The following is an 8537-nucleotide window of genomic DNA, read 5'->3' on the forward strand; positions in this document are numbered from 1 at the left end:
TGGGAGCTTACAATCTAAGAGAAGCAAGATTGCTGCTACATGGCGCTCCCTCTGACATTTTTGGTTTTAATAATCAATTTTGTAACAACCACAAGGAAGTTATCTGCAAGAGCAACTTTACACAACACAAGAACATTGTTCTTACGTCAGAACTTTTTACTTCTCATAAATTTTTCACTTTGGCTAGGTTCACCGATGCAACCGAGCATCTCCGTGCGTTTTCTGCACATAGCTGAGCATCGCATGTAGAGCAGGCCGTTCATTTCAATAGGCTGCTCTATGAGCAAGAAATTACCTTTTTCCAAAAAAATGTTCTGCACTGAACCACGTGGTGCTACAACACCATGCTGTTTGGCACATTCCCCAAAAAAATGCATGCATTAGCAGATGCAATGTGGTGCCATTAATTATTAATGGCACCACATTGCATCTGCTAAAGGGCAGCACGTTTCTGTGTGTGGTGGGAAAGTGCGCAATTTTGTGAAAGTTCCTGAAACACACAAGGTGTTAACTGAGACTTAAGGAAATATCTATTTGTTTTACTATTTTTCAGACCTGTGTGTTCTATGTTCAAAATAATAATAATAATTATATCTATCTCTTGTGAGCCACTAAAATACTGTTATTAAATATGAAAAATAGAAATGATATTCATGTGTTATTAATAGGTCTAAAAATGAAATGCAACTGTGTCGCGCCCCGAATGTGTAGTATAAATCACCTGTAAGTGCTAATTGTCTAATAAAATTAATCTCCTTAATAATGTGCTAAATCCAAATACATGAGCAATAATAAACATTAAATTAATTGAAATTAATCAAAATGTGTGATAAATTAATAATCAATTTATGAGATACATACACACTTTTTTGTAGATTTAAAGGGAAATGCAAGTCCAATTCTGTGAGCTTTAGATTTAACCAACAACTATGTACTCTAGAAATTTGACTGGATTAAATTAAATGCTATGGAGTTTATTTACTAAATCTGGAGAGTGCAAATTCAGGCTCATTTCTGCATAGAAACCAATAAGCTTCCAGGTTTTACCGCCAAGCTGAGGTTAGAAGCCGATTGGTTTCTATGCAAAGATGAGCCCGATTTTGCACTCTCCAGCTTTACCCCAGGTTCACACCTATGCATTTTCTGCAGTATTTTGCAGAAACACAGTACAGTCCATTTAACATGATTTCCTATGGGACATGTTCACATCTCCACGTTTTCACCCGGTGAAATTTTTGGAAAGGGTCAGGGACTTTTTTTGAACGCAAAAAAGTTGGGTTTTTGGTTCTACAGACTTCAATGGAAATGCTGCAGAAAAGCATGTATTACGTTTTTGATGCGACTTGGGTTTTTAAACTTGTCCCGGCAACAGAAAAAAAAAAAAAAGCGCAAAACACATCCAACATGGCAAAAACGCAAAGCAGAAACAATTTAAAACACAACCTGCATAGGTGTGAACCTAGCCTTAGTAAAAAAAAACCCATTGTTTAGTGATGACATATGATGGCCATACACACGTTGATAAATGATGAATTAATTTTCCAATTGGTTTCTCCTGATCGGAATAATCAATCTATACTTGACCCAGTTGATCATTATGACACATACAGGTGGATTCTGATCGATAGTTGAAGGATACAATTGTACGATATCCATCACAACTTCATTTCCTCCATTACAATCTCAATCTAATTGACTGCAATATGATCGCATTCATGAACAAAGTACCCCAGTGCTGCCGATCAAGACAACACCAGCAATTTTCTGACCTGGCCGATCGACTCCGAGACGATCTGAACTGAGTTTAAGTCGATTGGAAGGGAAGTTATGCCCATTCAATCCCTTTGAATGAATAATAAAACTTAAAGCATGTGTGGCCACCATAGTTTTGGTAGATCGGAAGACGCCTCCTAGACTGTAAGCTCTATGGAGCACGGCGCTCGGTTTCCTTTTGTACCAAACCGTATTGTAAGGTCTACCTTCATTTTGTAAAGCGCTGCGCAAACTGTTGGCGTGATATAAATCCTGTATAATAATAATAAACAGAATTGTACAATCAGATTGGCGGCCAGATTGAGATTTCGCTCTGGACCCCCAGTAGGCATTTTCTTACCTCATCCCCGTGCTCCTGTGTCTTCCAGGTCAACCCACTTCTGGCTTCTGGCTCTGCAGGCTCCTCACCCGGCAGGTGTGACACCATCACATCCAGTGTCACCTGCTGATCGGTCAGAACTGTAATAGGACCTATGCAGGGACACCGACTTCTACTCCGCTTCTGTCCCTCCCCAGTCAGGGACAACAGCCCTGTTGCCTGGGGTCATCAGGAGGAAAAAAAAAAGAAGTGTCTTTTCTGGATGACACGTGCAGATCACTGGTAGTACAAGTGTAAAAAGTCCCTGGGGGGGGGGGGGGGGGGTGTCACCCAGCTGTCACACTGACCACACACACACCATCAACCACCGCCCAATCACAGCGCTCACTAACTAAGCATCCATCACTCACTGCCCCAAGCTGATCGTTGCGTGTTAATGACAGATCGGAGTAGCTGTCATCCCATGCAGGGGTTCCCTTGTGATATCAACTCCTCGCCGTCAGTATGATCAGCTTTACAACGCAAGAGGTTTCCGATTATTAATAAACGTTAACAGATCCTGTTGGGGTATTCGACCTTAAACAATAACGACTCCAAAAAGTCACACCACCGGCCAAAAACGTTACAGTCACTCAGGTACCGCAGAAGTCATTCATTGATTGTTACAACTGAGTCCCGGAACGAGAGAACCCCATTCATGTCAATCTTGACCCTAAAAGTGTGCAATACAAGTCTGATTGTTACAATGGTAATAACTATTTCCCTCCACACACCCGAAATATCAACAGCAATCTTTAGGACACAAATATGGAAGTTGTCAATTTATTCTTACACATTGATCGCTTCACAACACACAGCCAGACATAGTGACAGCAATCTCATCTATACAAGTGTGCAATACAAGTGATGGTTACAATCATACTACTACTTCCCTCCACACACCCAAATATTGATGTCAATCTTTGTGATACAATTACGGAAGTTATTAATTTATTCTTACATATTGAATATCACTTCCTGATACACAGCCAGAAATTTTAACGTCAATCTCAGCAATACAAGTGTGCAATACAAGTTATTCACCGATTGTTACACGTTAACAATCGCTTCACTGTATCACCAATACTCCCTGTGATACAATTACTACATTTGATTTATTTATAGAATTCTTTTTTTTTAATCACTTCCCAATACACAGCCAGAAATATTCATGTAAATCTCAGCCGTACAAGTCATTCACCGATTGTTACAAGTTAACAATCACATCCCTGTATCACCAATACTCCCTGTGATACAATTACTACATTTGATTTATTGTTAAAAAATTTTTAATCACTTCTCAACACACAGCCAGAAATATGAACGTCAATCTCGGCTATACAAAAGTCATCCACCGATTGTTACACATTAACAATCGCTTCCCTGCAGTCACGGATACTCCCTGTGATACAATTACTACATTTGATTTATACAATTTTTTTTTTAATCTCTTCCCAATAGACAGCCAGAAATAATTACATCAATCTCGGCTATACAAGTCATTCACCGATTGTTACACATTAACAATCGCTTCCCTGTAGTCACCAATACTCCCTACCATACAATTTTTTTTTTTAAATCACTTCCCAATACACAACCTGAAATATGAACGTCAATCTCAGCTATACAAGTCATCCACCGATTGTTACACGTTAACAATCGCTTCCCTGTATCACCAATACTCCCTGTGATACAATTACTACATTTGATGTAATGATACAATTTTTTTTTTGATCGCTTCCCGATACACAGCCAGAAATATGAATGTCAATCTCAGCCATACAAGTGTGCAATACAAGTCATTCACCGATTGTTACACGTTAACAATCGCTTCCCTGTATCACCGATACTCCCTGTGATACAATCACTACATTTGTTTTATTGATACAATTCTTTTTTTTTTTTTTATCACTTCCCAATACACAGCCAGAAATATGAACGTCAATCTCTGCTATACAAGTCATTCACCGATTGTTACACGTTAACAATCGCTTCCCTGTAGTCACCGATACTCCCTGCGATACAATTACTACATTTGATTTATTGATACAATTTTTTTTTAAATCGCGTCCCAATACACAGCCAGGAATATCTCGGATACAGTCGTGCCATGCAAGTCACTAAATAAATTCTTACCAACTTATGACCATCTCCCGGTAAATGTCAACCGCCATAAACACTGATGTCAGTCTGTACGATACAATCACAGAACAAGTCATTTATTTGTTACAGACTTACACACGTTTCCTGCTACACTGACAGCCGCAGACATCGCCATCGGTCACCGAGGACTACAAGTCCCCACTGATGGGGCAAATAAAGGATTTCACGTGTGATTTCTGCCTCTTAAATGGCCAAAAACCGACACTCAACTGCGATGATGAAGACGCACGTCGCGGCACAAATAGAAGTGGAAGCGTAAAAAAAAAAAAAAAAAAATGTGTGCGGTGTTCAACTACGGGGATGCAGAGAACCGCCTAGCGAGTTCTAAAAGTTTCCAACCCCAGGATGGTGATACTTGGTAAAGAATGTGCAAGATCTGAACTCTAATAGACAGACCAACCCCAACACACCATTGTAGAGGCCGGGTCATTAATAGGGACAGATCCCCACCAATCCAATCACAGCACAACGTCACGTCTACCAAACCACCATCATCGGTGCACAGAGATTGGTCATTCCCTACGGCACGCAAATACAGATTCACCGTCACGAAGCATCAGTGCACTCAGCAACATGTGGACGGGAAGTCACTACTCTACAATGGACACGGACTACGGATGAGTGTTGCTTGTGTCAACGCTCTACACATCACCGTCACATAGGTTGTGTGTGAAGGAGGGACACTGACACCCCAAACTGCACACACTGACACCCCAAACTGCACACACTGACACCCCAACACACTGACACCCCAAACTGCACACACTGACACCCCACAGACTTACACCCCACCCCGACACCCCGAACTGCACACCCACACCCCAGAGACTTACACCCCGCACACTGATACCCCGAACTGCACACACCAACACCCCACAGACTTACACCCCACCCCCCCAACTGCACACCGACACCCCACCCTGCACACACCGATACCCCACCCTGCACACACTAACACTCCAAGTTACACCCTGACACCCCACCCTGAACACCCCAAACTACACCCTGACACCCCACCCTGAACACCCCGACACCCCACCCACTAACACCCCACACACGAACACCCCACACTGCCTGATGGATTGGACTCTATAGCATGCTGTCAGTCATTAGCGCTCACCCCCACAGACTCACCCGCCCCCTCCAGGCTGGGACTGTCCCTGTACAGTGATGATGACAGAGAGCTCAGTGTCCCTGCCGAGCCCCGATCCCTGTACAGGAGACTCATCCACCCCGCACACTGCCTGTCATACCCAACCAACACACAGCGCTCAGCCGGCATATCACAGCCCCGCCCACACCGCTAGACACGCCCGCCACCCTAAAAGCCGCGACTAGCACCGCCCACATTAGGTGCTATGTACGGCTAACTCCGCCTTCCGATTTTTATACAGCTAGCCCCGCCCAACATCCCTACAGCCCACGAGCACCGCCCACCCTTCCATGCACTCCACTAGCCCCGCCCACACAAGGATACCTAAGAATTGTGCAAGATCCTCCCCACTCTTTAAACACTACACCTGAACACCACCAAGTCCACGCCTACTTCTACACCTGTATAAGGCCCGGTCCCGCCTTCCTTCTAACACTTTTTTTGCCAGTAATTTGGCGACTAGTCTCCGCCCTCTTACCGCCTATTGGGCGCCCTTTAAGCTCCTAATCTCCGCCCCACTAGCGCCTATTGGGTGCTTTATTAGCACCTAATCTCCGCCCCGTTAACGCTCACTGGGCGATTTAGCGCCTTATCTCCGTCCATTAACGTTAATCTCCGCCCCATTGGCGCCTAATTTCCACCCCGTTAAAGCTCATTGGGCGACTAATTAGCGCCTAACCTCCGCCCCAATAATGCCTAGTCTCCGCCCCTAATGGCATATAATCTCCGCCCCATGAACGCATAGTCTCCGCCCCATTAACGCCTATTAGACATATAATCTCCGCCCCATTAGCGCCTAATCTCCGCCCCGTTACCGCTCACTTGGCGTCTAAATAGTGCCTAGTCTCAGCCCCGTTAACGCCTATTGGACCCCTTTTAAGAGCCTAATCTCCGCCCCATCACCGCCTACTGGACATCATTTCAGCGCCTAATCTCCATGCCATCAGAACCTACTCTGCTCCCTATTACCGCCTAGTCTCCGCCCCGTTAGCTCCCATTCCATGTTGACGGCTCGGACTTTCACCCACTCTCTCCGCCCACTGTGGGCGGGCACTGTGCTTTGCTGGTCGACGATTGGCTAGAGATAGATTAACGCTAATAATTATAGTAATAAGGAGGAGCTGGGACAGGAGCATGGAGGGGAGGAGCGACGTGGTGATTGGATGCCGAGTGTTTTGGTTGTACTAGTGATGGGCGTGGCTCGGATGAGGGGTGGGCGGTGCAAAAAGTTTCTAGTAGGTGTGGGCGAGGACGGGTCCTAATACACCTGGTGGGCGGGAGTGTTGTAGATGGGTGGAGCCTGAGTGTAGAGTGACGAGAGAGAGGACAGATACACCTGGTGGGCGGGAGTGTTGTAGATGGGTGGAGCCTGAGTGTAGAGTGATGAGAGAGAGGACAGATACACCTGGTGGGCGGGAGTGTTGTAGATGGGTGGAGCCTGAGTGTAGAGTGATGAGAGAGCCCACACTATCCCTGCCAGGTGTGAGTATCCCATGAGAAGCGGGAGCCCCTGAATAAATGCGCATGCGCCGGTGTAAGACGTAGGCTAGGCCGGTGACCGAGCTCCTGCAGACTGGGAGTGCCCCGGGTGTGTAGCTGACCAAAACCGGTACATGCGCAGTTGCTTCAGGGGATCCATCATTTCACGGGATACCCATCTTGCTGCTACACCGGTGATCCCGTCCCTTCAGCCCTGTACACGGGGCTGTGACACCGGCATTCTCCAGCAAGAAAAAGCCCGATCACTTCTGGATCTCCCGGGAAATATCCACTATTTGTTTTCCTCCCTGACGGCTGTTTAATCGGCACAAGTGACCCCCATTGGAGAATTCCTCCCCTCTTCCTGTCCTGGTGACAACGCCCCATCATTTCCAGTGTCTTCCAGGACAGGTGGAAGCTAAAAATACAACGCACCAAAAATCCATCTCCCCATTCCAATCCATAGACGATACGGCAAAAACACACCCGCGGTGCGTTTTTTTGTGTGTTTTTGAGTTACATGTCCTGTAAGTTAAGTTAACACCCCGAAATCGGTCCGCAGAACGCAGTGCGATGTGCAGAAGCGGATCGCATAGGTGTGAATACCCATCCGATTCTAGTGCCGACCCAAAAAAAGGACCTGCGCATTTTTGGTGTGCGATTAGAGCCATACAGAAGGCGTCGCGCACAGATCACATACGGTGCGGTTCCTGTGCGAATCATATGTGATGTACCCAGCTGTATATATGTGAGTGCAGGCTTCGGGTATGAAATGATATAGCATGTAGTTGCACATTCTGTCACTAGAGGGCACCTTCACACCAGATAACACGCACAACATGCATGGGCTGTTTTGTGATGTACATACGCGCTGCCATGCGTCGTGACGTTACAGTGCATCAGAACACGCTGTGCAAAAAGACATTTTGTTTTTTAACCACTTCCTGTCCGGCCGTTGTATATAAACGGCCGGACGGTGGCAGTGCAGGAGTGGGTGGCTGTTTATAAACGGACCCTGCTTGTGCGCACTTCCTGGGAGCACGCAGCACCGCGATCCAGTGCCCGCTGTGTTCTCCGGACACAGTGGAACACCGATCGTCAGACGGGGCCTCTGTGCGAGGTCCCGATCATGTGATCACGGATTGGCCAATCCGTGATCACATGCAGAGTAGTAAGCAAGATGTCACTTCTGACATCATTGCTTACTACGTGTGAAATCTGTGAATGATCACAGAGGTCACATGGTACAGGGCAATTCACAACAGCCTTGTACCATGTGACGTGACCAATCACAGCTCTCACAGTATTCCTCAATGGCTGCAAGAATGCAGCCAGAGAGAAGGAGAAATGATTGCTTTTACAGCCTTTATGGGTGTAAAAGCAATCAGTGTTAAAAAAAATAAATCTTCATCACCCCCCCACAAGTAGTACAGTGTCACTGTGCTGCTAGGGTGACACTATGTAAAAAAAACCCAAAAACAATAATATAAAAAAAGTTTAGAAATTATAATTTTTGGTTATAAACTAATGTGGGTTATATTTTTTTACTAAAAAGATAACGGAAAAAATTTTGGCCAAGATTTATGATGAAATATTATTTGCAAAATTTTA

General features: G+C 45.3%; 1 protein-coding gene across 2 annotated transcripts in view; it reads right to left on the reverse strand.

Moving 5' to 3' along the window:
- The window catches only part of SEC14L5 (SEC14 like lipid binding 5), a 107273-nt gene extending 101759 nt beyond the window's left edge, over positions 1 to 5514 (reverse strand). Inside the window, exons 1-2 of one of the 2 annotated variants that reach the window (XM_089694104.1) lie at positions 5429 to 5514; positions 2114 to 2311 (exon numbers count right to left, since the gene is read on the reverse strand). The gene's annotated coding sequence lies outside the window, so the exon portion shown is untranslated. Of the gene's footprint in view, positions 1 to 2113; positions 5036 to 5428 lie in introns of those variants that run through there. The other variant, XM_089694106.1, reaches the window with a different exon arrangement.
- Between the last annotated feature and the right edge of the window lie 3023 nt (positions 5515 to 8537).

The sequence above is a fragment of the Staurois parvus genome, unplaced genomic scaffold, assembly GCF_062004578.1.
Source record: "Staurois parvus isolate SC_StPar_1 unplaced genomic scaffold, SC_StPar_1.0 ptg000649l, whole genome shotgun sequence".
NCBI lineage: Eukaryota > Metazoa > Chordata > Amphibia > Anura > Ranidae > Staurois > Staurois parvus.